Genomic DNA, 27,603 nt, shown 5'->3' on the forward strand with positions numbered 1-27,603 from the left:
CGACTTAGCGCATCAGCCATGACGTTGGCTTTCCCTGGGGTGTAGGTTATTCCTAAGTCGAAGTCTGTGATCAATTCAACCCAACGTCTTTGCCTGAGATTCAGATCCGGTTGGGTGAAAATGTACTTCAGACTTTGGTGATCAGTGAATATTTCGCAACGGTTACCGAGGAGGTAATGTCGCCAGGTCTTAAGTGCATAGACTACGGCTGCAAGCTCTAGATCATGAGTAGGATAATTCTCCTCATGTGGGTGCAATTGCCGTGAAGCGTAGGCAATTACGTGTCGATCTTGCATGAGAATGCAACCTAGTCCTTGTCGCGAGGCGTCGCAGTAGATAACAAAGTCCTTGGAGAAGTCTGGCGGTACCAGTACGGGAGCAGAAGTCAGGCGTCTTTTCAGTTCCTGAAAGCTGTGCTCACATTGTGGAGTCCACTCGAACTTCTTATCTTTCTTGAGGAGTTCGGTTAGGGGTTTAGCAACCTTGGAGAAGTTCTCGACAAAGCGACGACAATAGCTCGCTAAGCCCAGAAAACTCCGAACTTGCTTGACCGATTCAGGTGGAGTCCAATTAAGGACGGCTTGAACTCGCTCAGGGTTAACAGCAATACCTTTACCAGATATTACATGACCCAGATAGGTCACTTCTGACAACCAGAATTCACATTTAGAAAATTTGGCATAAAGGCGATGCTCTCGAAGTTTCTTCAACACTAGCCTTAGATGTTCGGCATGTTCTTCCTCGTTCTTGGAGTAGATGAGTATATCATCGAGGTAAACCACGACGAATTTATCCAAATACTCCATGAAGATTGAGTTCATTAACCGAGAAAAAGTGGCTGGAGCGTTGGTTAATCCGAAGGACATGACGGTGTACTCGTATTGGCCATAACGAGTAACAAAGGCCGTTTTAGGAATGTCCCCGTTTCTGATTTTGATTTGATGGTAGCCCAACCTCAAATCCATCTTGGAGAAGACTGAGGATCCAGCGAGCTGATCATAAAGGTCGTTGATCCTGGGGAGCGGATATTTGTTCTTGATTGTGACCAAATTGACAGGTCGGTAATCTACAACCATCCGGTCCGTACCATCCTTCTTCTTGACGAATAGGACGGGGCAAGCCCACGGAGATGAACTAGGGCGGATGAAACCCTTTTTCAAGGACTCATCGAGTTGTTTCTTAAGCTCGGCTAGTTCTAGTGGTGCCATCTTATAAGGTCTTCTAGCAATCGGAACGGTTCCTGGGATGAGGTCTATTACGAACTCAACATCCCTGTCAGGTGGAACACCTGGCAATTCCTCTGGGAAGACATCCGGGAAGTCACGGACTACCGGAACGTCCTCAAGATCTGGCAAAGGGCTGGCGTTAAGAGAATATAATTGTCGCTTGGCTATTCGGGTTAAGACATTGACTATCTTGCCCGAAGGGTGAGTGAGTTGAACAGTCCTAGAGAAGCAATCAATTTGGGCATGATGAGCCGACATCCAGTCCATACCCAGAATGATATTAATATCTGAAGATTTAAGGGCTATCAAAGACGCGAGGAAAACAAGTCTGTCGACTTGGATTTCATTTCCATGGCTTACTCTAGAAGTTTGCCATTTGGATCCCGGAGTTTGAATTACCATAGAGGTTGGCATATCACCGAATGCGACGTTATGCAAACGAGCATAATTTTCGGATATAAAAGAATGAGAGGCTCCTGTATCGAAAAGAACAGATGCCGGGTGGCAATTAACAAGAAGCGTACCGAGAACGACGTTGGGATCCTCTTGAGCTTCTTCGGCAGAGATACAGTTGACATGGCCACGTGAGGCGGTGACCGGCTTGGCGTGGAACACTTTCCCTGTCGGCTTGCCACGGCCAACAGCTTTAGCAGACTGGTTGGGGTTGGTCTGGGGACACTCACGCATATAGTGGCCAGATTCCCCACACTTGAAACAAGTCACGGAACTGGTACGTGGAGGAGCATTGTTGGCTGGACCCCCATAGGGCTTGGCCGGTGCAGACTGTTGAACAGGGCGAGGCGCCTGGAAAGATGGCCTCGGTGTGAACCTGGGTGGCAGGGCGGTGTTGGGCACCCACACGCGGCGCTTCTGAGGACCAGCACCGGATGAGGAACCCATGTCACGGCCATGCTTGCGTGTTGCGTCATAGTCAGTCTGACCAGTTTCAGCACTGATGGCTTTGTTGACAAGTTTCTGAAAAGATGTGCACTCATGCAGACGGAGGTCGCGGCGAAGCTCAGGACTAAGTCCCTTACGGAACCTTGCCTGCTTCTTCGCATCAGTAGAAACTTCCTCAGTTGCATATCGTGCGAGGTTACCAAACTCCCTGCTGTAAGCATCCACAGAGAGTCGGCCTTGGGTGAAACTGCAAAATTCCTCACGTTTACGGTCCATGAGACCCTCCGGAATGTGATGTTCACGGAAAGCCTCGCTGAATTCAGCCCAAGTAGTGACATGGCCTGCTGGGCGCATAGCTCCATAATTCTCCCACCATAGACTGGCGGGGCCTTCAAGATGATATGCAGCAAAGGTGACCTTGTCAGCCTCCGCTACCAGCGCGGAACGCAGTTTGTGAGAGATACTGCGAAGCCAGTCATCAGCGTCGAGAGGCTCGACGGAGTGGTGGAACGTGGGTGGATGTAATTTGATAAAATCACTGAGTGACACCACGTTAGTCCTCTGATGGTGTGCTGTGTTCTGTTCAATACGCTCCAACAAACGGTTGGTCTCCCGCTTGTTTCTCTCAGCTTCCATCATAACCTCGGCTAGGGAAGGAGGATGAGGCAGATTTGCATCCCTGACTTCACTGCCTTCGGCCTGCTCTTGAGGAGCAGGGTTAGTGCGCGTGTTGACCATCCTAGGTAAACAAGACAATGATTTAGTCAGGATGATAAAATTCCGACATAGGATATAAAATGTAAGGAATAACTCGAAATGCAAGATGATCATCCGTATGACATGGTAAATACAGAAACTGCTTCTTTATTCCATCGTCATACACACCATACAGGGTTTAGTACAAGACCAAACAAAGTACTATTACGGTGAAAAGAGGATTACATCTCATCGGAGGCATTCCAAGCTCCTATACATTATTTTTCTACTCCTCCGGAAAGAGTACAAACTAGGTCATATCCCACGAGTCACGCGGGACGATAGATGACACAGCTAGTGCGAACTAGTGATACTACCACTAACTCAGACCGATCCGTAATAGTCCTCGTAGAAGTCACCTCCATAGCCTGGAAGCTCAACATGATCATCCGGAAACAGACGATCTCGCGGAGCTTGTGGACCATAGGGGCTAGGATGAGGTCTTGGACCAACAGACGGTGGCCTGCGGGGACCGCGAGGTGGGGTGATGCCTCCTACATCACGCCAACCCATCACGTCTGGCAGAGCAGATCTCACAGGATAGAGATCGCGCATATCCGAATATCCAGCTTGCACTGCCGGTGCAAACCGAGTCAATGTGGCCCAGTGGTCAGCACGGGTATTGAAGAGCTCTAACCTCAAGGCCCGATTTTCACGGTCCTTATCCTCGAGCATCTCAGCAGTGGTGCGAGTCCGTGAATCCTCCTGAGTGGGGTCAGCATAGATAGCCTGGAGATACCCTTGTGCTCCCGGAAGTGATCCTGGCATATACCGGAAATCAGAGTCCCGAAATAGTCCAGATCTGACTCGCATGATGGTCATCATAGAGTAGGCGGCGTCCTGCACAGCCATCTCAATGGTAACCCCGAGTCCATAGGAGCAGTGAAGGGGCTCGGTGGATCCAGGATAAGATGGAAATATCCTGACAGTGCAGAGATACTGGCTTTGATTAAAGTCTCGGAATTGCTCTTCGACCGTGTACTCAGGATACCAGCGGTATCCAGCCTCAGTCATTACCCTGACCAACTTGGCAGTATGGCCGGGTACATCTAGGCATCGAGTCAGGCGAACCACTTGATTGAGGTCGCGAGTGGCCATCTGAAAGCACAATCATAATGCAAAGGCATTAGAATTTCTAGCAAAATTTCGGCAGCATAACAGCTGTAAATGCTCAAGAAGGATTTTGAGACATTTGACAAAGGATTACATACATACTCGACATCATCATATCAAAGTTCTGAATCCATTTTAACAACATAATGTGGTAGCAGAATTGAACTAGGCTTGTATCCATCAAACCTATAAGGTGCTACTGATTAGTCACACGTGATCCTGATAGAGAGAATAGATTCTAATTCCTTAACCCCCGGTGGAAGAATAGACTGACTCAGATCAGAATGTTATAAGATAAAGGAGTAAAAGAGCCTTACGTTCCAACCCACAAACAATTCCCCTACATATAACTAAAGAATTTCTAGACTCAACATCGACCAGTTTGGCTTGGAGAACCTACAGGCAGTCCGGCTCTGATGCCAACGCTGTCAGGACCCCGACTCGATGTCACATCGATCTAGCCGGTAACACCTCATATCACTTTGCGGCCTCACGCACGGTATCCCCACGGGTGTCGCCTTACCTTTGCCCGGGACCGTTTGCGCCTTTTGGCTCACGTATATGATAGTGTCGCTAGCATCCATATGATAAGGAGCCCGGGCTGACATGACTAGTCGTAAACCCAAAGTGGCACAGACTTACAGGGACAGGCATCCATGACCCAGCAAGTGGGTCCGGGCTGTAGCACTGGGCTAGCAGGACTCCGGTAAACCGGGATGTAGCGGGCTAACAGGACTCCGGTACTCAATGCGTGACATTTCCCCGAAGGGACAGACACAGGAACGAAGAAGGACACATGCCGGCTAGCCTAAGTGTTCCAGAGCAGTAGCAAGCTACCATGGCTCAGCGGTAACACTAGGAGACATTTCCCGGTAAGAGAGGCTACTAAAGATAAACAACTAGGTAGTCAGATCCCACACATACCAAGCATTTCAATCATACACACAATATGCTCGATATGTGCAAATACAACGAAGCATCACAACATGACTCTACGACACAAGTACTTTATTTAAGGCCCAGGGAGCCATACATAGAATACACAAAGGTACGGGTCCCACGACCCAACAAACAAGTCATACAGTCATACAAACCAGCAGCGGAAGTAACTTGTCTGAGTACAGACAACTAGTAAAATAAAAGAGGCTTGGAAAGCCTAGCTATACTATGTGGTCCTTCACAAGCTCAGGGTCACCACCTGGGCCTTTAGCCTACTCGTTGATGTCAACGTCTACATAGAACCCATCAAAAGGGGTTGCAGCGTCTTCTGTAAAATGTAAATTATAGCAACATGAGTACAAAGGTACTCAGCAAGACTTACATCAGATCCTACATACATGCATATTATCAAGAAGGGTTGGTGGAGTTATTGCAGCAAGCCAGCTTTGACTCTTGGCTAGGCTATCTTACGATACTTCAACTTGAAATGGTTTTGCGCAGACGAGTCCATTACCCACCACTTCAATACACTACCGAGGATCCGCCTCCGTCTTCCTACGGAAGAGCCATCCTCGGCACTCACACTTGTCTTGAGGCTTTTAGCAGTTTCCATTTACTTGTCTATGAACTGTATAGGCAACCATGTAGTCCTTTACCGCGGACGCGGCTATTCGAATAGATTATGATAACCCTGCAGGGGTGTACTTCTTCATACACGCTCTCACCACTTACCGTCGTTTACACGACATGTACTCGGCAACCTTCAAGCGGAAGCCCAACGTGGGTGTCGGCCATGACCTACCTAATCACCTAAGTCCCTAGTCCAGGTTTATCGCCTATTCGGGTTCCATCCATGAGGAGATCCGGCCGAGGTATCGCTCACAGCCCCAAACGATGTGAGCAGGGTTCCCGAGATACCTAACGGGTATTCGGTACACCGTGCCGCGTACCTACCGCATCACAGCCCACCCCTACGGTCAGCGCTGTCCACGGCCTCCAGTATACTACAAACACCAGAAACTACTTGCAACTCCTGGACAGAGAACTAGGGTGACTAAGAAGTCGAGAGGGTCCATTGGTTTCGGGCCCAATGCATGGTAGTAGCTGAATCTTAAATCACACATACAGATCTCAGTGCTTAAGGTCGGCTTCAATGAAACAACCCACCATGTACTCCTACATGGCCTCTCATCGATACCTTTACCAAATCATGTTCACCACACCACTCTCATTACCGACATAATCATTTCACTCTAGCCCATCACCCAGATGAACCAGACCTGACACGACTCTAAGCATAGCAGGCATAGCAAGGTAGGAACAACACATACATATGGCTGAATCAACTCCTACACATGCTAGTGGGTTTCATCTAGTTACTGTGGCAATGACAGGTCATGCAGAGGAAATGGGTTCAACTACCGTAGCACACAGCAGTTTGAAACGCGTTGTCTTAATGCAGTAAAAGAGAGCAGGAGCGAGAACATGGGATTGTATCGATATGATCAAATGGTTGATTGCTTGCCTGATGGTTCGATGCACTGATACGGTTCTTCGTTAGGGTAATCATGGTACTCCTCGGAGGCAGAACCTGTCGCAAAGGACACCGATACACAACCATCACCAAACAATGTGCAACAATATGATGCATGCATGAAACATGGCAATATGAGTGTGTTGGGCTAATGCAACTAAAACCAGAAGGGTTTGAACAAATTTGAATCAAAGATTCAAATTTCAAACTCAAACATGGCCTCTTAAAGTGCTTTTCCTTGTTCTGCATTAAACATCAAGTTAACTTGTTTAGTCATGCATGAAAATAGTACAGATGGATAGATTGGATTTTTCTGATCATTTTTCATATATAATTTGTTTGATTTGGAGTTACAGAATAAAAGTTATGAATTTTTGAAGTTTAAATAATATTCTGGAATTTCCTGATTTAAATTAAATCCAGAAATATAAATATTGCGCCAGCATGACGTCAGCATGACGTCAGTGGTCAACTGCGGCTGGCTGGGGTCAAACCTGACGTGTGGGGTCCACACGTCAGTGACAGGGGGGGTTTAACAGGGTTAATTTAATCCTAATTAGGAATTAGTGGCGCTGGGGCCCACTGGTCAGTGTCAGGGGGGGTTAATTAAGCGGTGATTAGCGCTAATCTAACCACCTGGCCGACGGGGCCCATGCGTCAGTGACCCTGGGGGGGTCAAACCCCAGGTCAAACAGGTCAAACCCACCGGCGACATGACGCCGGTGAGGCCCGAGACGGCGGCGCGATGCGGAAACGCGCTACAGGGCACGGGCGAGGCCGTGCTTGGGCTCGTTGGAGAGCCCTTGCTCCCGCGCGTCGAACGGTGGTGGTGGCCGTGCCTGAGGTGGCCGGTACCGACGACGGCGAGCTCGTGAGCGGCGGCCGGAGTTCGGCCAACGGCGGGTTAGGCGATGCAGGGCGCTAGGGGAGGCGTTGGTGCGTGCTACGTGCTCCTGGTGAGGTGTGGAGCACGATGGTGTGCTCGGCTTCGAACTACAACGGCTCCAGCCACGGCGGCGACGAGGCACGGCGGCGGCGAGCTTCGGAGCTCAAGGGGACGGCAACTACAGGATGCTAGGGACGACGGGGCAAGGGGGAATCGGGTCAGCGGCTCACCGCGGAGCTGCAGGGATGGTTAGCGGGCTCGGGGACGTCCGGTAGCTCTTGATTCGACGGCGACGATCTCCGGTGGCCGAGGAGGGGAACGGCGACGTGGGCGGCGATGCAGGGCTTCCGGAGGCCCGTGGATCGATGTGAATGAAGAGGGGGTCGAGGCGGAGCCTCTGGGCTAGTCAGGGGAGCGAGGGAAGGGCGGTGGCTGCAGCTACGGTGAACGGCGTCGGCGGCTGCGCTCTGCTTCGGAAGAGGGGGCGGGGGAGGCGAAGCAGGGAGAGAGGGAAGAGGTGCACGGGAGAGTGAGGTGGGTCAGGGGGATCGGGACGGCCTGCGGAAGTCGTCCACGCGGCCAGGAGCTCGTCGGCAAGCAGGAGGTGGCCGCGCGGCCGTGCGCGTGCGAGCACGCAGCAGCTTCGGGGCGAGGGGAGGAAGACGACGGAGGGCTGCAGTGGTGGGCTGGGCCGCCTGCTGGCTGGGCCGGCCAGCTGGCTGGACCGGACAGGGAGGAGCCCAGGTAAGGTTCTCCCTTTTATTTATTTCTGTTTTCTAATTTTTAATACTTCTGCAACTTAGTTGAATTAAATAAAATACCTAGGCAACTTCAAAAATCACCAAACTACTCCTGGTCCATAGTTGGATTATTTCCAACATGAAACATTTTAGTTTGGAGATATTTGAGCATTTAAATATTTTATATAATTTTAAATGCCCAAATTCAAATATTTATGATTTAATTCAAAAACCCTAGGATGGCCTAGGAAAATGTGCACCACTTTTGGCAAAGGTTCTAAACCAAGACAAAAATGATGGGCATTTTAGAAGGGCATTTCAGGTTCATTGAAAATGTTTTTAGTAAACCCTAATTGGTTTCAGAGGGGACTGGGGGTTCTGTCATCCCCATTTCAGGTTTCTGATGAAAAGGTAAACATGATGCAACACTCTAATGCATGGCTAACTAGGATGTGACAGAATGGAAAACAACATTTAAAACTAAGTTTGGATTATATGAGTGGTTAGTCATGCCTTTTGGGTTAACTAATGCGCCTAGTACTTTCATGAGACTAATGAACGAAGTTTTACGTGCTTTCATTGGACGATTTGTGGTAGTCTATTTTGATGATATACTGATTTATAGCAGATCTTTGGAAGAACATTTGGAACATTTATGTGTTGTTTTTATTGCTCTACGTGATGCACGTTTGTTTGGTAACCTTGGGAAGTGCACCTTTTGCACCGACCGAGTATCTTTTCTTGGCTATGTTGTTACTCCACAGGGAATTGAAGTTGATAAAGCCAAGATTGAAGCTATTGAGAGTTGTTCGCAGCCCAAAACGGTCACACAAGTCAGGAGTTTTCCTGGCCTCGCTGGATTCTATAGGCATTTTGTGAGAGATTTCAGCACCATTGCTGCACCTCTCAATGAGCTTACAAAGAAAGATGTGCCTTTTCTTTGGGGTACCGCACAGGAAGAAGCCTTCTCGGTATTGAAAGATAAGTTGACACATGCTCCTTTACTCCAACTTCCTGATTTTAATAAGACTTTTGAGCTTGAATGTGATGCTAGTGGAATTGGATAGGAGGTCTGTTATTACAAGATGGCAAACCTGTTGCATACTTTTCTGAAAAATTGAGTGGGCCTAGTCTGAATTATTCTACTTATGATAAAGAATTATATGCTCTTGTTCGGACTTTAGAAACATGGCAACATTATTTATGGCCCAAAGAATTTGTTATACATTCTGATCATGAATCTTTGAAACATATTAAAAGTCAAGCTAAACTGAATCGTAGACATGCTAAATGGGTTGAATTCATTGAGACTTTCCCTTATGTCATTAAACACAAGAAGGGAAAAGAAAATGTTATTGCTGATGCATTGTCTCGTCGCTATACTAGCTTTCACAACTTGACTTCAAAATATTTGGTTTGGAGACCATCAAAGATCAATATGTGCATGATGCTGATTTTAAAGATGTAATGCAGAATTGTAAAGAAGGAAGAATGTGGAACAAGTTTGTCGTTAACGATGGATTTGTGTTTCGTGCTAACAAGATATGCATTCCAGCTAGCTCCGTTCGTCTTTTGTTGTTGCAGGAGGCTCATGGAGGAGGATTAATGGGACACTTTGGCATGAAGAAGACGGAGGACGTACTTGCTACACATTTCTTTTGGCCAAAGATGAGATGGGATGTTGAGCGTTTTATTGCTCGCTGCACTACATGTCAAAAAGCTAAGTCATGACTCAATCCTCATGGTTTATATATGCCTTTGCTTGTACCTAGTGTTCCTTGGGAGGATATATCTATGGACTTTGTTTTAGGTTTACCTCGAACAAAGAAGGGGAGGGATAGCATATTTGTTGTCGTGGATAGATTCTCGAAAATGGCACACTTTATACCATGTCATAAAAGCGATGATGCTGTTAATGTTGCTGATTTGTTCTTTCGTGAAATTATTCGCTTGCATGGTGTGCCAAATACTATTGTTTCAGATCGTGATACTAAATTTCTTAGCCACTTTTGGAGATGTTTATGGGCTAAGTTGGGGACTAAACTGCTTTTTAGTACTAGTTGTCACCCCCAAACTGATGGCCAAACTGAAGTAGTCAATAGAACATTGTCTACTATGCTTAGGGCTGTTTTGAAGAGTAATAAGAAAATGTGGGAGGAATGCTTGCCTCATATTGAATTTGCTTATAATCGTTCATTGCATTCTACTACTAAGATGTGCCCTTTTGAAGTTGTGTATGGTTTCCTACCTCGTGCACCTATTGATTTGCTGCCTCTTCCATCTTCGGAGAAGGTTAATTTTGATGCTAAACAACGTGCTGAATTGATTTTAAAAATGCATGAGTTAACTAAGGAAAACATTGAGCGTATGAATGCCAAATATAAACTTGCTGGAGATAAGGGTAGAAAACATGTTGTGTTTGCACCTGGAGATCTTGTTTGGTTACATTTGCGTAAGGATAGATTTCCTAATTTGCGCAAATCAAAGCTCATGCCACGGGCTGATGGTCCCTTTAAGGTGTTAGAGAAAATAAATGATAATGCATATACACTTGAGCTGCCTGCAGATTTTGGGGTTAGTCCCACTTTTAATATTGCAGATTTGAAGCCATATTTGGGTGAGGAAGATGAGCTTCCGTCGAGGACGACTTCATTTCAAGAAGGGGATGATGATGAGGACATCAATACCATTGTTACACCCACGCTGCTATACATACTGGACCAATTACTAGAGCTCGCGCACGCCAACTAAATTACCAGGTACATTCGTTTCTTGGTAATGATTCTAATGTTCATGAGAATATGATGCTGCCTAAATTGGATACATTTGTTTTGCTTACAAATGAAGGGCCTAGCTTGGAGAAGGATGAACATTGGAGCAAGAACAAGCATGGAGATGATGGCATGCGCAAGGGGAACAATAATAGAGTTACAAGTGATGATTTCAGGTCTTTGAAGCCACCATAACGAGTGCATGAAGCCTTGGAAGAAATATACAAGATGTCACTGAATAAATTTCGTCCAGAGGCTATTATAGGTGTTGCGTCACCTTTTTATTGGGCCAGGCCCATGTAATTTCGAAATACATAAGTATAGGCTATTTTTAGAGTCCGTATGTGTCGGGAAACAAGAGATAGGGTTGATTTCGGACCCCTCCACCAAGGGCCACGAAATTCCCCCTCTCTTCCTCCATATATACAGCCCTTAGGGCACCGTTTAGACTTTGGATTTTGTTTAGATTAAAGTTCGCCATAGCTGCAACTTCGCGTACTTCGTTTGTGTTCAACGACCAGACAAAGGCGCCACAGAACCCCACCTTGATCAATAAAGCTTTCATCTTATATTCGCAATATCCAGATTGTAATCTCGTGGTCAGGTTATTCTTCGTTTGCTCGCAGGAAACAGACCCTCGTGGTCAGGTTGATCGTGCTCCGGCGTGGTCAATAACCTCTCGGAGTTGGTTTAGCGATTGCTAAGGCGCGACGTCCTCGCACGTTTGTAGTCGGATCGTCAAAGTCGACTTCCACCAAAGCGAAATCCATCATCTCATCGAAAGACGGGACACCTTTGCTTCTATCAATTTCTATCAGATTTGGCAATTCTAGCAGCATGAGCATCACAAAAATGAATAACATGTCTGTCAATATTTTCAACCAAAAGATATTTAACCATGGCTATAGAGGGTTTTACTTTAATTTTTTCAAAATGCTTAGGTGATTTAATCTAACTTTTACGAACCACAGTTGTAGCCTTAGAGTGCTCCTTAATTCTAACATGAAACGGAGGCTTTTCAATATAAACAGTAGGTATAACGGGATTATCAGAATAAGCTCGTATTTAAATTTTAGCAATAATAGATTCTTCACAAATATATTTAATTGGTTCATGATATTTAAGCCATTTATTTTTAGGAAGATTAATATGAACAACAAAAGATTTACAAAATTTAAGAACTATCTCAGTGTCAAGCCCATATTTTGCACTAAGCTCATCACAAACATCTGTTTCTACAAAAGACTTAACTCAATCATATTCATGCTTTATACCTCACTTGTAATATTTACCTTTGTCGACCTCCCAATCTTCAAAGTTGAGTTTAATTCTTTCAATAAGATCCCAGTTGAATTCATTTTTTTTGCTTGAGAAAGAACCTGTAGTAGAAAAATCCATCATTTCTATATCGCAATGAGAAATCCCAGCACAAAAGTTTCGAACAATAATATCTCTCAAGAGATCATAATTGGGTAATTTGAGCATTAAATCCTTAAGCCTCCCCCAAGCTTGAGAGATACTTTCTCCTTCACGTAGCTAAAAATTATAAATGTAATTCTGGTCACGGTGAACCAAGTGCATAGGATAATATTTTTGATGGAATCCCAGTTTCAGTCGATTCCAATCCCATGAGTAAGGATCAGCCAATAGCATATACCATGCCAATGATTTTTTCATCAAAAGATAAAGGGAATAACTTTACTTTTACTCCATCCCTCGACAATCCTGTAATATTAAATAATCCACATAGTTCATCTATAAGAAGTAGTGCATATCAGGATGAACGGTTGCATCTCCTGCATAGGAATTAGCATCAAATCTTTCCATAATATGAATAGGAATTTCATAATAAATAGTTTCAGTAGGTGGCGACTCATATCTTACCACTTGTGCACATGGCATCAACACCCCGAACAAGCCTCTCAAATGATGGTTTTTTGTAATAACAAATAGATAAAATTCAGCACGTAGAATAAAAGTGTACTTGCGAAATTCCACTACCAAGAGTGCTACACACCCCGGAAATGGCGCTAGAAAAGAGTCTTGATGACTCACAAGTATAGGGGACCAATCATATAACTTTCTCTATGTAAGAGCGTCGAACCAAACAAAAATCAGAAGGAATTGATATTTCCGCAAGGTTTTTCTGCAAGTGTTGTAACATAGTTTTGATAGATAGTGTGATAGAAATATAATTGGTAACAAGTAAGAAGTAACGTATCAAGGTGCAACAAGTGGCCCAATCCTTAATTTTTCTAAGGTCTAGCCGATGATACTTCTTATAGTGATTAAAATGTTCTTGAGGACACACGGGAATATTGCCGAGTTACTTTCACTACAATTCGTTGACTTCGCGTTCATTTCCTTGATAAGTGTTATGTGGGTGGACCGGAGAAAGGTACTGCCCTTACTAGCACAAATACCTAATTAGGAATATACTCTTCATGCAAGCATCCGCAAATATAAGAGTAGTAATTAAGATAAATCTAACCATGGCATTAAACATGTGTACCCCAAAACAGCCCCTCTTGGAACAATTCATAAACTAGGATTTAGGTTTCTATCACTCCCACAACCCATCATCTACAAACTAATTTCACAATGCCTTCCACTAGGCCCAAAGTGGTGAAGTTTCATGTAGTCTACGTTCACATAACACCACTAGAGGAAGAAGAACACAAAATAATATCAAACATTGAACAGTGATCAACTTCACATGATTACTAGTAACAATACTTCTCCCATGTCCTCAGTAACAAATACAACTAATCGCAACTCATCATATTGCTCATGATCGGAGGGTATAAATATAGGGATAATTGTATTTATACCCTTAGTTGTGTCCCCCTCAGTAGGATTGCCCCTAGTTTTTGAAAACACGTGGTCTTGCCTAACCCACTTTGTTGTCTTGTGCTTTTTCCCTTTGACCATTTGACCATCACTTTGAAAACTTCATAACTAATTCATACTAAATCACAAAATGAAAATAAGATACCAAAATGTAACATCCCAAATTTTCAATTTGGAATGTTATACATAGGTCATCATATGCATATCTTATTTGCATTTTGGGTGTGATCCTAAAAATCCTAAGCAACTCAAGGATCCACGGAGAGAGTTGGGGATTTTATTATTTTTCATATTTGAATTTTCTCAAATATTGAAACGGGGATCATTTTGGTTTTAATTATTTTTCTCTCCAAAAATATTTCAAATTAAAATATATGAGAGGAGATAATATGACTTCTCCAAAATAAAAGAAATATTGGAGAAAAAGTGTTAAAATCAAATAAATAATTTTATTTGGATTTTATTGCTATTTTATTTGAATTAGAAAAATATGCATTTTTTGCAAAATTGCATTTCAGGCCAAGAAAATGTTCACTTTGTCCTAAATATTTTATTTTGATGGTGAAAATTGTTTTTGGCATTTTTGAATTTTTTATATTTTTATTAGGATTTTTCTCGGCGGAATCTTATTTAAAGAAACGAACCGACCTTTTGGGCCGTGCCCGAGCCGGACTCTATCCGCGCCTAGGCTTTATAAGTCGCCCGAGGCCGCCCCAGCCCAAGTCACCAGCCCGCCGCCACCGACCGTCGCTGCCGCCTTCGCCGGAGCCCGCCTCCGCCCGCCGGAGTTGGTCGCCCGCCGGTTTTCACCGGTTCTCGTCGGTTTTTATATTCGTTAAAAACCCTAGATCGGTTTTTTAGATCGGTTCGGTTTTTCTTCGGTTTAGTTCGTTTGTGAACGTTCATTCATTTGTTCGATTTAACAAACGGATTCGCCCGTTCGTCTCTGTTAGCGGACGTTCATTCGATAGATTTTTCTTTTTCTGTTTATTTTCGGCTAGGGACCTATCCGCGATTATTTTTATCGCAGATCAGCCCCTGATCTTCAAACCCTCGCCGTTTCTAACCGTTTGTCCAAATCCAGTGAAACCAATGCCAAAATATTCGTCTCGGGCCCCTATTTTTGTTTAATCAACTTTAACATGGTTTTGACAATTTAAAATTGGTTTCAAGCTGATTTGAATTCGAAGTTCTTTTGACCGTAGTTTCAGTTTCGTAGCTCCGTTTCGGTTGATTATTTTTGCAAATCGAATTTCTTCAGTTGAACTTTCAGATTCGATCTGCTTATTTGAGTTTTACCTGTGCATCTTTGCTTGATTGCTCATGTATGCTATTGTTCGTTTGTGATAGAATTCCCAGAGTGCGAAGCGTGCTACTAGGAGTCTCTAGGGTTTGCGGATCATCAACAAGGCAAGTAACACATTGATCATACTCTTTACCACGTTTTTATGCATTAGTTACAATCCTCAAACACTGCATGATTAGGATGTGATTAACTTGCGGGTATTGGGAAGTAGTTGATGAGGTAGAACCTATTACCTGTTTTATTATCAAACCCTTGGGAGTTACTTCTACGTTATGCTTATACTGCTATGCTATGGTCATAGACGTGGATTGGGTGAGTGTGTCCATGACATATGTGAGATTGTTAATTAATGGTTAACTTAATGTGGCTACTTAAACACACATCTGGGTGGATTGGTTGCAGGCACCTGGGGATATACCGGTGTTGTCTTTTTGGTTCACCACCTAGGCTCAAAGGGATCATAAGATTATTCACGCTAGAAACTTCCGTGTGCAGCCACAAGCTATTATGGGCTCTAGCATAGTTGAGTAGGTTGCATGACCTCTTCCAGTGGTAGGCTAGCAGATGTAGGGGATGTAGGTTGGTACTGTCTACACAGGGTTACAGTTAATGCTTCTAAAAAACTGTGCCTCGGTCATCCATTTCACAAACACCATGTAGTGCGAGAAATTCAACGGAGGAGATCGAGTCTTGTGGGGACAAGTGCGCAAACCTCTACAGAGTGTATAAACTAATCATGGTTAGCCGTGTCCCCGGTTATGGACATCTTGAGTATCTAGTACTTGAATTATTGATTTGATCTCGTCACTCTAAATTAATTTGTAGGGTTGTTAATTACTCTTAATTGGGATTGAGATGGGGATTTACCTTCTCAATGTTTTCAACCACCATGATAGTTAAATAAAATATATTCCTTTGTTCTAGTGAAATTGGCTTTTCGCAAAACATTATAACCATATAGCCTCCACCAGCCATATATGCATGTAGTGATAGCATTTATCTTTTTCATTGCTCTACTGTGTTACATTGTCAGCATATTCCATGTGTTGCCGTTACGGGCTGCACCATATCATGTTGCAGACTTTTCAGACGAAGAGTAAGGTGCGCTAGGTCGTTGTCGTGCACTCATCTATGCCGTTGGAGTTGATGGACTCACTTTATCTTCCAAGCCTTTCGCTGTTATCTTATATAGATGGCCTTAAGCCATATTTATTGTAATAAGCTCTCTCTTGGAGACATTCGATGTAATAAGTGTGTGATTGCACTCTATTATAAATCTTTCAAGTACTTTGTGTGTCAGTACCGATCCAGGGATGACACTTGAACACAGAGATTTGACCGTCTGAGGTCGGATCGCTACAAGATGGTATCAGAGCACATGCTCATTGTAGGACACGACCACTAAGATGAGCCATAGGTCACTCTTCTCTACTCATTTCTGACTCCTCTCCATTTTCTACTCTTTAGGATGGCAGACTCAAGGAACAAGTTTGCACAACCGGATGAAGACACACCCTTTGGTCGACACTTGAAGGAAATCACTAGGTACCTGAACATCGGAATACCAAGCTTCATCGGGACCTACACCGCCACTTTACCAGAAGAGGAGCATTGGATGATTCAAGTTAAAGTTCCAGGAAGGACGTTCACGCCAGTTACTGAGCCCACATAATTTTCCTTTGATGCACCAACCTGGAGTCTAGGTAAGAGCATGGTAGCCCACATCGCCATGGGACGCATTGGCGAAGTTTACCACAAGGATCTTAAGGACACCATCTACCAGATATGTGGGCGCTGAGATGAGCAATGGGAGATGATCAGCACCAGGAGAGACAGGTCTATTGCAGCTTTCATCCAGGAGTTAAACCAGCACATTCGTCGACAGGAGAACCAGATGTGCACAAGTATGATAGATCTGAAGAAGGTGATGACCAGGAACACAGAGCTAGAGGAGGAACTCAAGTCTACACGCGACGGATATGAGGAGGAAATCGCAATACTCTTGGAGAAGAATGACAACCTAACAAGGAAGCTAGGAGTATTCATGGGAGACCCCGCGCCAGGAGGAGATGACGACCATCCCGAGGACTACATCATTATCGATGACACCAACTCTGATCCCGACGATAGTGATGATGATTACGAAGACGGAGCTGGAGCGGATGTCATGGAGTCTTCCACCGATCAAAATTTCTAAATGACCACCATATGATTAGTAGTATTTCCCCCATGTATATAGTAGTAGTCCGAGAATGTTTGTAACGATAGTTCTAGACTGATTGCATGCCCTTGCTTGAATTGATTTGGTGTGATATGAATGTGTTTGTCTCATGTGCATATGGGTAGTGCTTTCTCATTAGACCTCACTCTATTCTAATCTCTCCCCTCTAAACCCACCAGATGCCTCCGAGACGTGACACTGGATTTGTCTTCCCACCGGAGATCACTCAGTTGATCCAGCAGCAGAATGTCGTCATGCAGATATTAGTCCAGAACCAAGGCAACAACAACAACAACAACCCACAGCCACCACCTCCAGTTGACAACTGAGCCCGTTTTCTGATGTTGCAGTCGTCGGTGTTTTCCAGTAGCACTGAGCCAATAGTTGCTGATGACTGGCTATGCAGGATTGGAAGGGAGTTAACCACCACAGGTTGCACAGATGGAGAGAAGGTGCATTTTGCCACACATCAATTGGATGGACCCGCGACCTCATGGTGGGAGAATTACACAGCCACTTTCCCTATAGCTAATATCACTTGGGATCAGTTTCAGCAAGCATTCCGCACTTCACATGTCTCAACTAGAGCTATGAACATGAAGAAGCGTGAGTTTCCTAACTTGCGCCAAGGAAATTGTATTGTGGGGAAGTACGTGGATAAGTTCAGTAAGTTAGCACGCTATGCCCCGGATGATGTGGCCACCAATGCCGCGAAACAGGAGAAGTTTATGGAAGGGTTGAAAGATGAGATGAGCATGCAGTTGATGGTAGCGACATTCGCTGACTACCAGGAGTTGGTAGATAGGGCTCTTATAATTGAAGGGAAGCAACATCAGATTGAGAGCCGCAAAAGGAAGTATGGACAAGGGAAGTACAATTCAGGAGCTTAGCAGAAGCCTCATTTTACCCCAAACTTGGGAGGGTATACCCATAACCATGGAGCCACACTCATAATGGAGGAAGTACGCATAACCATAGTGGCCCCATGAATGTAAACGGGAATGGAGCAGGCAGCAATCAGAACCACTCTAACCCAACCACACCCGCCAAGAAGGATCAAAGTCACATTACTTGTTTCAAGTGCCGGAAGATTGGACACTATGCCAGTGAGTGCCCTGAACCAAAGAATGGAAATAGCAATGGAATCTCTGGGAAGAATCCCAACCCTTTCAACAGGGGACAAGTGAACCACGTTAACGTGGAGGAGGTTCAAGAGCAGCCAGATGCAGTTATCGGTAAGTTTTTGGTTAATTCATTTACCGTTCTCGTTCTTTTCGATATTGGTGCATCGCATTCATACATTTCAGGGGGATTTGTGGACAAGTTTAAGTTACCCATGGTAGCCCTTAGGACACCCTTGCTAGTAAGCTCACCAGGTGCAGAGTATATGGTCAGCCGATTGTGCGATCGGTTACCCTGAACCATTGGTAGCCATGTTTTCCCCTCAGACCTAATAATTTGGAGTCACAAGGATTACATGTGATACTAGGAATGGATTGGCTATCAAAGTATGGAGGAAACATTGACTATGCTAGTAGGTCAATTTTACTCACCACCCCAGAGGGAAAAAGGATCAAGTATGTATCCAGGCATGCGCCGAGGTAGACCCAAGTAAATTCTCTCACGGGAGTGGTTCAGGAGGAAGTGCATGTACTGAAGGATTACCCAGATGTATTTCCAGAGGAGTTACCAGGCATGCCGCCAGATCGAGACACTGAGTTTTTGATAGAGTTGTTGCCAGGCACCGGACTAATATCGAAGAGACCATACCGGATGCCCACAAATGATCTGGAGGAGATTAAGAAGCAGATTAAGGAGTTATTGGAGAAAGGTTACATTCGACGAAGTTCATCACCGTGGGGAGCCCCAGTGCTCTTAGCTGAGAAGAAGGATGTATCATTGAGAATGGTTGTTGATTACCATGCATTGAATGAAGTGACGATCAAGAACAAGTACCCACTGCTGATGATCAATGATCTGTTTGACCAGTTGCAAGGAGCTAAAGTATTTTCCAAGATCGATCTCCGATCAGGATACCACCAGCTAAAGATCCGAGAACAAGATATACCAAAGACAGCCTTCACCACAAGGTACGGACTATACGAGTAGACGGTTATGTCGTTTGGATTGACTAATGCCCCTGCCTATTTCATGAGTATGATGAATAAGGTGTTCATGGAGTTCTTGGATAAGTTTGTCATGGTGTTCATTGATGACATTTTGGTGTACTCGAAGAATAAAGAGGAACACAGGGAGCATTTGCGCTTAGTTCTCGAGAAGCTCAGGGAACATAAGTTATATCCCAAGTTTAGCAAATGTGAGTTTTGGTTGAAGGAAGTTGGATTTCTTGGACATGTTATATTAGGAGAAGGTATAGTCGTAGACCCCACCAAGGTTCAGTTAGTCACTGAGTGGTTGGCACCCACCTCAGTTGGAGAGATCCGCAGTTTTCTTGGAATTGCAGGATATTATCGGAGATTCACTGAGAATTTTTCTAAGATTGCGAAGCCCATGACGGAGTTGTTGAAGAAGGACACCAAGTTCAAATGGACAGATGAATGTGAGGCCAGTTTCCAGGAGTTGAAGAAACGTTTGGTTACAACCCAATGCTAATTCTGTCGGATATACGCAAAGATTTCCAAGTGTATTGCGACGCTTCTTCCTTAGGACTTGGAGGAGTACTTATGCAACATGGAAGAGTTGTCTCATATGCCTCACGTCAGCTTCGACCGCATGAGTTGAATTATGCCACGCATGATTTTGAGTTAGCAGCCGTACTGCATGTGCTCAAGACCTGGAGACATTTTCTTATTGGAAACCGTTGTGGTGTGTACACGGATCATAAGAGTTTGAAGTAAATTTTCACGCAGAAGGAGCTAAATCTCACGCAAAGGAGATGGTTGGAGCTTATAAAAGATTACGATATGAAGTTGCACTACCATCCAGGCAAGGCGAATGTCGTAGCCGACGCTTTGAGCCGGAAGAGTTATGCCAATACCCTCATGAGCGGAGGATTAGCAAAGGAATTAGCAGAAGATCTCAGGGAGCTTCGTTTGGAGATAGTTCCTAGAGGTTTTGTTGCAGCGTTGGAGGTACAGTCAACATTATTGGGAAATATTCAAGAATCTCAGAAGGATGACAAAGAAATTGCCGAGATAAAGGAGAAGATGGTCAAAGGAAAAGCCAAAGGTTTTCGTGAAGATGAGCATGACACCTTGTGGTTTGAGGACCATGTGTATGTACCCAATAATGCAGAGATCAGGAAGCTCATACTTCAGGAAGCTCATGACTCTCCATACTCGATACACCCCGGAAACAACAAGATGTATTTGGATTTGAAGGAGTGTTTCTGGTGGACTAGAATGAAGAAGGACATTGCCGAGTATGTAGCCGTATGTGATGTATGTCAGAGAGTGACGGCAGAACATCAGAAGCCAGCAGGACTACTGCTGCCTATGTCGATACCCGAATGGAAGTGGGATAAGCTTGGCATGGATTTTATCACCAGATTACCCAGGACACAATCGGGATATGATTCTATCTGGGTAGTAGTGGATCGTTTGAACAAAGTGGCTCACTTTATCCCAGTGAGGACCACCTATACAAGTGCAAAGTTGACCAAGATATATATGACCAGGATCGTATGTCTGCACGGAGTCCCGAGGACCATCGTATCAGATAGAGGAACACAGTTTACTTCAAAGTTTTGGCACCAGATGCACCAAACTTTGGGTACCAGGCTAGAGTTCAGTACAGCCTTTCATCCGCAGACAGATGGATATACCAAGAGAGTCAATCAGATTCTGGAGGACATGTTGAGAGCTTGTGCACTAGATTATGGATCTAGTTGGGATGCAATTTGCCCTATGTTTAGTTCTCCTACAACAACAGTTATGAAGCCAGTTTGAAGATATCCCTGTTCGAGCCCTGTATGGAAGGAGATGCAGAACACCGTTGATGTGGGATGAAGTCAGAGACCGTTAGTTGTTTGGACCAGATTTGATTAAAGAGTCTGAAGAGAAGTTTAAGCTAATTCGGGATAGACTGAAGGTAGCTCAGTCCAGGCAAAAGAGCTATGCAGACTCAAAACGCAAGGAGGTAGTCTATGAAATCAGAGACAGAGCATATCATCGTGTGTCACCTCTGTGAGGAGTTAAACGCTTTGGAGTTAAGGGTAAGTTAGCCACAAGATTTGTAGGACCATACAGAGTTTTGGAACGTATGGGAGACGTGTCCTACAAGTTGGAGTTAGCCGAAGGACTGTCAAGAGTTCATGATGTATTTCACGTTTCCCAGTTGAAGAAGTGCCATGTCGAGATGGCCGATATTCCTCTGAGAGATACAGTGCCCTGGAAGCAATTCAGTTGGATAGTGATTTGACCTATGTGGAGAAACTTGTCAAGATTCTCGAGTTTGCCAGTAGAGTTATATGCAGCAAGGTTATCAAGTTTTGCAAAGTTCAGTGGAGCCACCATACAGAGGATGAAGCCACCTGGGAACGAGAGGATGATCTACGCAAGGACCACCCGCACCAATTTTCTAGCCAACCCAAATCTCGAGGACGAGATTCATCTTAAGGGGGGTAGGTTTGTAACATCCCAAATTTTCAATTTGGAATGTTATACATAGGTCATCATATGCATATCATACTTTATTTGCATTTTGGGTGTGATCCTAAAAATTCTAAGCAACTCCAGGGTCCACGGAGAGAGTTGGGGATTTTATTATTTTTCATATTTCAATTTTCTCAAATATTGAAACGGGGATCATTTTGGTTTTAATTATTTTTCTCCCCAAAAATATTTCAAATTAAAATATACGAGAGGAGATAATATGACTTCTCCAAAATAAATAAAATATTGGAGGAAAAGTGTTAAAATCAAATAACTAATTCATTTGGATTTTATTTCTATTATATTTGAATTAGAAAAATATGCATTTTTTCAAAATTGCATTTTAGGCCAAGAAAATGTTCACTTTATCCTAAATATTCTATTTAGACGGTGAAAATTGGGCATTTTTAGAATTTTTTTAAATATTTTTATTAGGGATTTTCTTGGCGGAATCTTATTTAAAAAAACGAACCGACCTTTTGGGTCGTGCCCGAGCCAGACTCTCTCCGCGCCCAGGCTTTATAAGCCGCCCGAGGCCGCCCCAGCCCAAGTCACCAGCCCGCCCCGCGCCCCCGAAACCCTAGCCCCGCCCCACGATCCGCGCCGGTGCCGGATCCCCGCCGCCGCCGACAGCCGCCTTTGCCTGACCCCATCGGCGCCCGCAGGTTCTCGCCGGTGCTCGTCGGTTTTTATTTTCGGTAAAAACCTTAGATTAGTTTTTTTAGATCGGTTCGGGTTTTCTTCGGTTTAGTTCGTTTGCGAATGTTCGTTCGTTCGTTCGATTTAAGGAATGAATTCGCCTGTTCGTCTCTGTTAGTGGACGTTCGTCTGATAGATTTTTCTTTTTTTTTTATTTTTGGCCAAGGACCTATCCGCGATTATTTTTATCGCAGATCAGTGCCTGATCTTCAAACACTCGTAGTTTCTTAACCGTTTGTCCAAATCCAGTGAAACCAACGCCAAAATCTTTCTCGGGCCCCTCTTTCTGTTTAACCAACTTGAACATGGTTTTGACAATTTAAAATTTGGTTTCAAGCAGATTTGAATTCGAAGTTCTTTTGACCGTAGTTTTAGTTCCGTAGCTCCGTTTCGGTTGATTCTTTTTGCAAATCGAATTTCTTCAGTTAAAATTTCAGATTCGATCTTCTTATTTGAGTTTTACCCATGCATCTTTGATTGATTGCTTGTGTATGCTATTGTTTGTTTGCGATAGAATTCCCGGAGTGCGAAGCGTGTTACTACGAGTCTCTAGGGTTTGTGGATCGTCAGCAAGGCAAGTAACACATTGATCATACTCTTTTCATACCCCGTTTTTATGCATTAGTTACAATCCTCAAACACTGCATGATTAGGATGTGATTAACTTGCGGGTATTGGGAAGTAGTTGATGAGGTAGAACCTATTACCTGTTTATTATCAAACCATTGGGAGTTACTTCTACGTTATGCTTATACTGCTATGCTATGCTCGTAGACGTGGATTGGGCGAGTGTGCCCATGATAGATGTGAGATTATTAATTAATGGTTAACTTAAGGTGGCTACTTAAACACACATCTGGGTGGATTGGTTGCAGGCACCTGGGGATATACCGGTGTTGTCTTTTTGGTTCACCACCTAGGCTCAAAGGGATCATAAGATTATTCACGCTAGAAACTTCCGTGTGCAGCCACAAGCTATTATGGGCTCTAGCATAGTTGAGTAGGTTGCATGACCTCTTCTAGTGGTAGGCTAGCAGATGTAGGGGATGTAGGTTGGTACTGTCTACACAGGGTTACAGTTAATGCTTCTAAAAAACTGTGCCTCGGTCATCCATTTCTCAAACACCATTTAGTGCGAGAAATTAAACGGAGGAGATTGAGTCTTGTGGGGGAAAGTGCGCAAACCTTTGCAGAGTGTATAAACTAATCATGGTTAGTCGTGTCCCCGGTTATGGACATCTTGAGTATCTGGTACTTGAATTATTGATTTGATCTCGTCACTCTAAATTAATTTGTCGGGTTGTTAATTACTCTTAATTGGGATTGAGATGGGGATTTACCTTATCAATGTTTTCAACCACCATGATAGTTAAATAAAATATATTCCTTTGTTGTAGGGAAAAATTGGCTTTTCACAAAACATTATAACCATAGAGCCTCCACCAGCCATATATGCATGTAGTCATAGCATTTATCTTGTTCATTGCTCTGCTATGTTATATTTCCAGCATATGCCATGTGTTGACCCACTTCGGGCTGCAACATATCATGTTGCAGACTTTTCAGACGAAGAGTAAGGTGCACTAGGTCGTTGTCATGCACTCAGCTATGCCGTTGGAGTTGATGGACTCACTTTATCTTTCAAGCCTTCTGCTGTTATCTTTTATAGATGGCCATAAGCCATATTTATTGTAATAATCTCTCTCTTGGAGACATTTGATGTAATAAGTGTGTGATTGCACTCAGTTATAAATCCTTCAAGTACTCTGTGTGTCAGCATTACCGATCCAGGGATGACACTTGAACACAGAGATTTGACCGTCTGAGGTCGGATCGCTACACAAAATGTTTTGAAAAACATCACCTGTATGTCAATGTCACTTGCATTCATGACAAAAGTGTTGGTAAGTGCCCATTCGAGTTTTAGCTCTTATCATACCGCCATGAACATGAAAGTCTAAAAAATTTAACCAATTAAAAAAATGGTGGCAAAGAGTGACAAATGTTTTAAGTGCTTGCCAAGTTTCATCAAGGAACGACATTCGTGGAAGCCGTGGCAAAAAAAACAATCAACACAAGAAAATAGATTGTTTTTTTGCCATGACTTCCATGAATGTCATTCCCTCATGAAATTTGGCAAGAACTTAAAAATTGCAATTCTTTGCCACCAAATTTTTCTTGAAAGTTTTGAATTTTTTTAGATTTTACTGTTCATGGTGGTATGATAAGAGCTAAAACTCAGATGTGCACTTACAAACACTTTTGTCATGAATGCAAGTGACATTGACATATAGGTGATGTTTTTCAATACATTTGGTAACTTATTTGCATTTTTATGATTTAGAATAAATTAGTTATGAAGTTTTCAAAGTGCCGGTCAAACGACCAAAGGGCAAAAGCACAAGATGAGAAAGTGGGTTGGGCAAGACCACGTATTTTCAAAAACTATGGGCAATCCTGTTGAGGGGAATACAACTAAGGGTATAAATACAATTATCCCATAAATAAATTAATAATCTGAACATAATAATCTTCCACAAAGTAAACCAACAAGAATTAACTACAAGATGTAATGAACACTACTAGAACCCACATGTACCAATTTGAGGTTTCATACAAAGATAGATAACAAGAGATGAACTAGGGTTTATAGATGAAATGGTGCTGGTAAAGATGATGATTCCCAATGAGGAGTGTGTTGGTGATGATGAAAGCTTGGATTCCCCCCTCTAGGAGGGAAGTATCCAGCGGAATCGCTCCACCGCAGTGAAAATGTGGCACCCCGGCTCAGAGCAACCGGTTTACCTTGTATTACCAGCCCAGAGACCATGTCTTCTAGCAACGCACAACATCTTGGTACAGAAAGCAACCGCTTTATTGATACTAGCGGAACAAGGTTCATATTACAACAAGTTGCGAGGCTAAGCGGCACACACGGTGCGGTAGAACAATATATACATTATTTAATGAACATAAAGGGGGCCTCGATCATGACAACTACGCGGCAGCGGAACGACGACGAAGCGGAACTCCGTAGCACAGGGACACCAATGTGGACACGATCAAGACTCAGACAAGACTCCTTTCCAATGAGACTTTCCTGAAAGCTGGCATGACACGCCAGGTCAGTACATTGAATGTACTTGCAAGCTCACAACAAAGATAAACATAATGACAAACAATATCATGATAATTAACCAATTGAATCACTAATGCAAAATCATATCAGGCATGCAGTGATCATGATCTCGTGATATAAGTCCCTTGGACTTGCTTACCAAACGGTGATCGCTCTCGGATCACAAACGGACCAACATCTTGGACTTTAATCGGGTTACCTCGTAACCGAACGGTGATCTTTCTGGGATCACAAACTGACCAACAACTTGGTCTCCAACATCAAAATGGTTTCTCAACCATCATCTCTCCAACAGTGCCAACTTATTATCTTAGTGTGCAAAATTATTTAAATGTTGACCCATGGTGTGACCTACTTTCGAGCGTGTCCATAACTGTGGACTCGGCTGTCGATAGATTTAATACACTCTGCAGAGGTAGCACACTATACCCACACCACGGACCCCATGGCCTCGCACTCCCATTCAGGTGGACCAATGGCATTCCGACGAAACCCCCCCATTTCCATGACACTCTCCCGGCCACTCCGACTCACTCCCCACTGGGCTAAGTCCTGGGTGGCCCCGTGTCTACTAAAGACACCAACGGCCACCGTCGTGGCAAAACATAAACGGTCCCAAACGGGGACAAGGTACCATAATAACAACAGGCACACAGGGTTATGTCTGCTTACTGGGCCAGGGTAACGCACGCCCATAACCTTCCCTCGTTGGAGTCACCGACCAAAGGCATGACAACGGACCGAATAAAGGCCTAGCCACAAAGGCAAATGTGGTTGCACTGGGGAAAACTCGATTCAGTGGCACCATGACCCGATCAACGATATGTAAAAGTTGAGTATTAACAGGTTCAACTTAAAGTGAAAGTAACCGATGTCATGATATGCCATGAAAATGCAACACTAATATATATGCATCACAAATCATTGGAAATAACTGGGTCAACTTGATCAAACACTAAGCATAGATAACAATGACTTACAACACCTCTCTGGTTATGTTAAATCATCAAATTTAAGCAGAATCATTACTTAGCATAATTCATTTTTTCTTATCCAAGAAAAGATAACTCAAATTAATCCTTTCCATAACCATATCACTTCTTCTTAATCAAATATTACTTCTAATGACTTAGCTAAACTAGTTAGTTTCAACATCTATAAATCAAGCATATCAACTTAAACAAGCATCTAACAGAAGATAAATATTTATTTTAGTGATTTAAATGCATGGATTAAATCATTTGTTCAAGTTGAAAAATCAAAAATATTACAATGGCACCATGAAATTGTTGTTGTGGCTTGCCTTAGTGAAGATGAGGTTCACACTCCTCCTGGTGATCCTCAAGACAAGCTTCACTTTCTGAAAACAATTATAAACACAAAAAGAAAACATGAAGAAACGTTCTAAAATTCACCAGAAAATCTAGACAATAGAGAAAAATCTCATTTTTGGTGAGCTGCTAGATCTTTTCATAAAGAACACAGTGCAAAAAGAATCAACTCATTTGGACTTATGATTAAAAGGTTGTGGCCGTTTGAAGCTCTCTGGAGTATTTTGAATTTGATTTAAATAAAAACAGAACTGGGGGTGCCATCGAAGGCGTAAAACCCACGGGGTGCCACCACTTGTACCGCTTCGGGCGCGGCCAGAGTGGCTGACTAGCAGGCCCCGCTAGTCAGGTGAGAGGGAGGGGGAAAGGGAACAGAGTGCGGCGGGGCTCCGCCGGAGCACACGCCGGCGAGGAGGGCATCTTGGCCCGAGCTATAGGTATGGATCAAAGGAGAAGACGAAGGCACACCTGCCCGTACCCGTAGATTAGCTAGGGGTGGTCGGACAGTGTTAGAAAGGACCTCTCCAGCAGCGACAGAGAGCGGAGGTCACCGGAGTTGGGGATGACGTCGACCAGAGG

This window comes from Triticum aestivum, chromosome 1B (assembly GCF_018294505.1).
Source record: "Triticum aestivum cultivar Chinese Spring chromosome 1B, IWGSC CS RefSeq v2.1, whole genome shotgun sequence".
NCBI classification, from domain to species: domain Eukaryota; kingdom Viridiplantae; phylum Streptophyta; class Magnoliopsida; order Poales; family Poaceae; genus Triticum; species Triticum aestivum.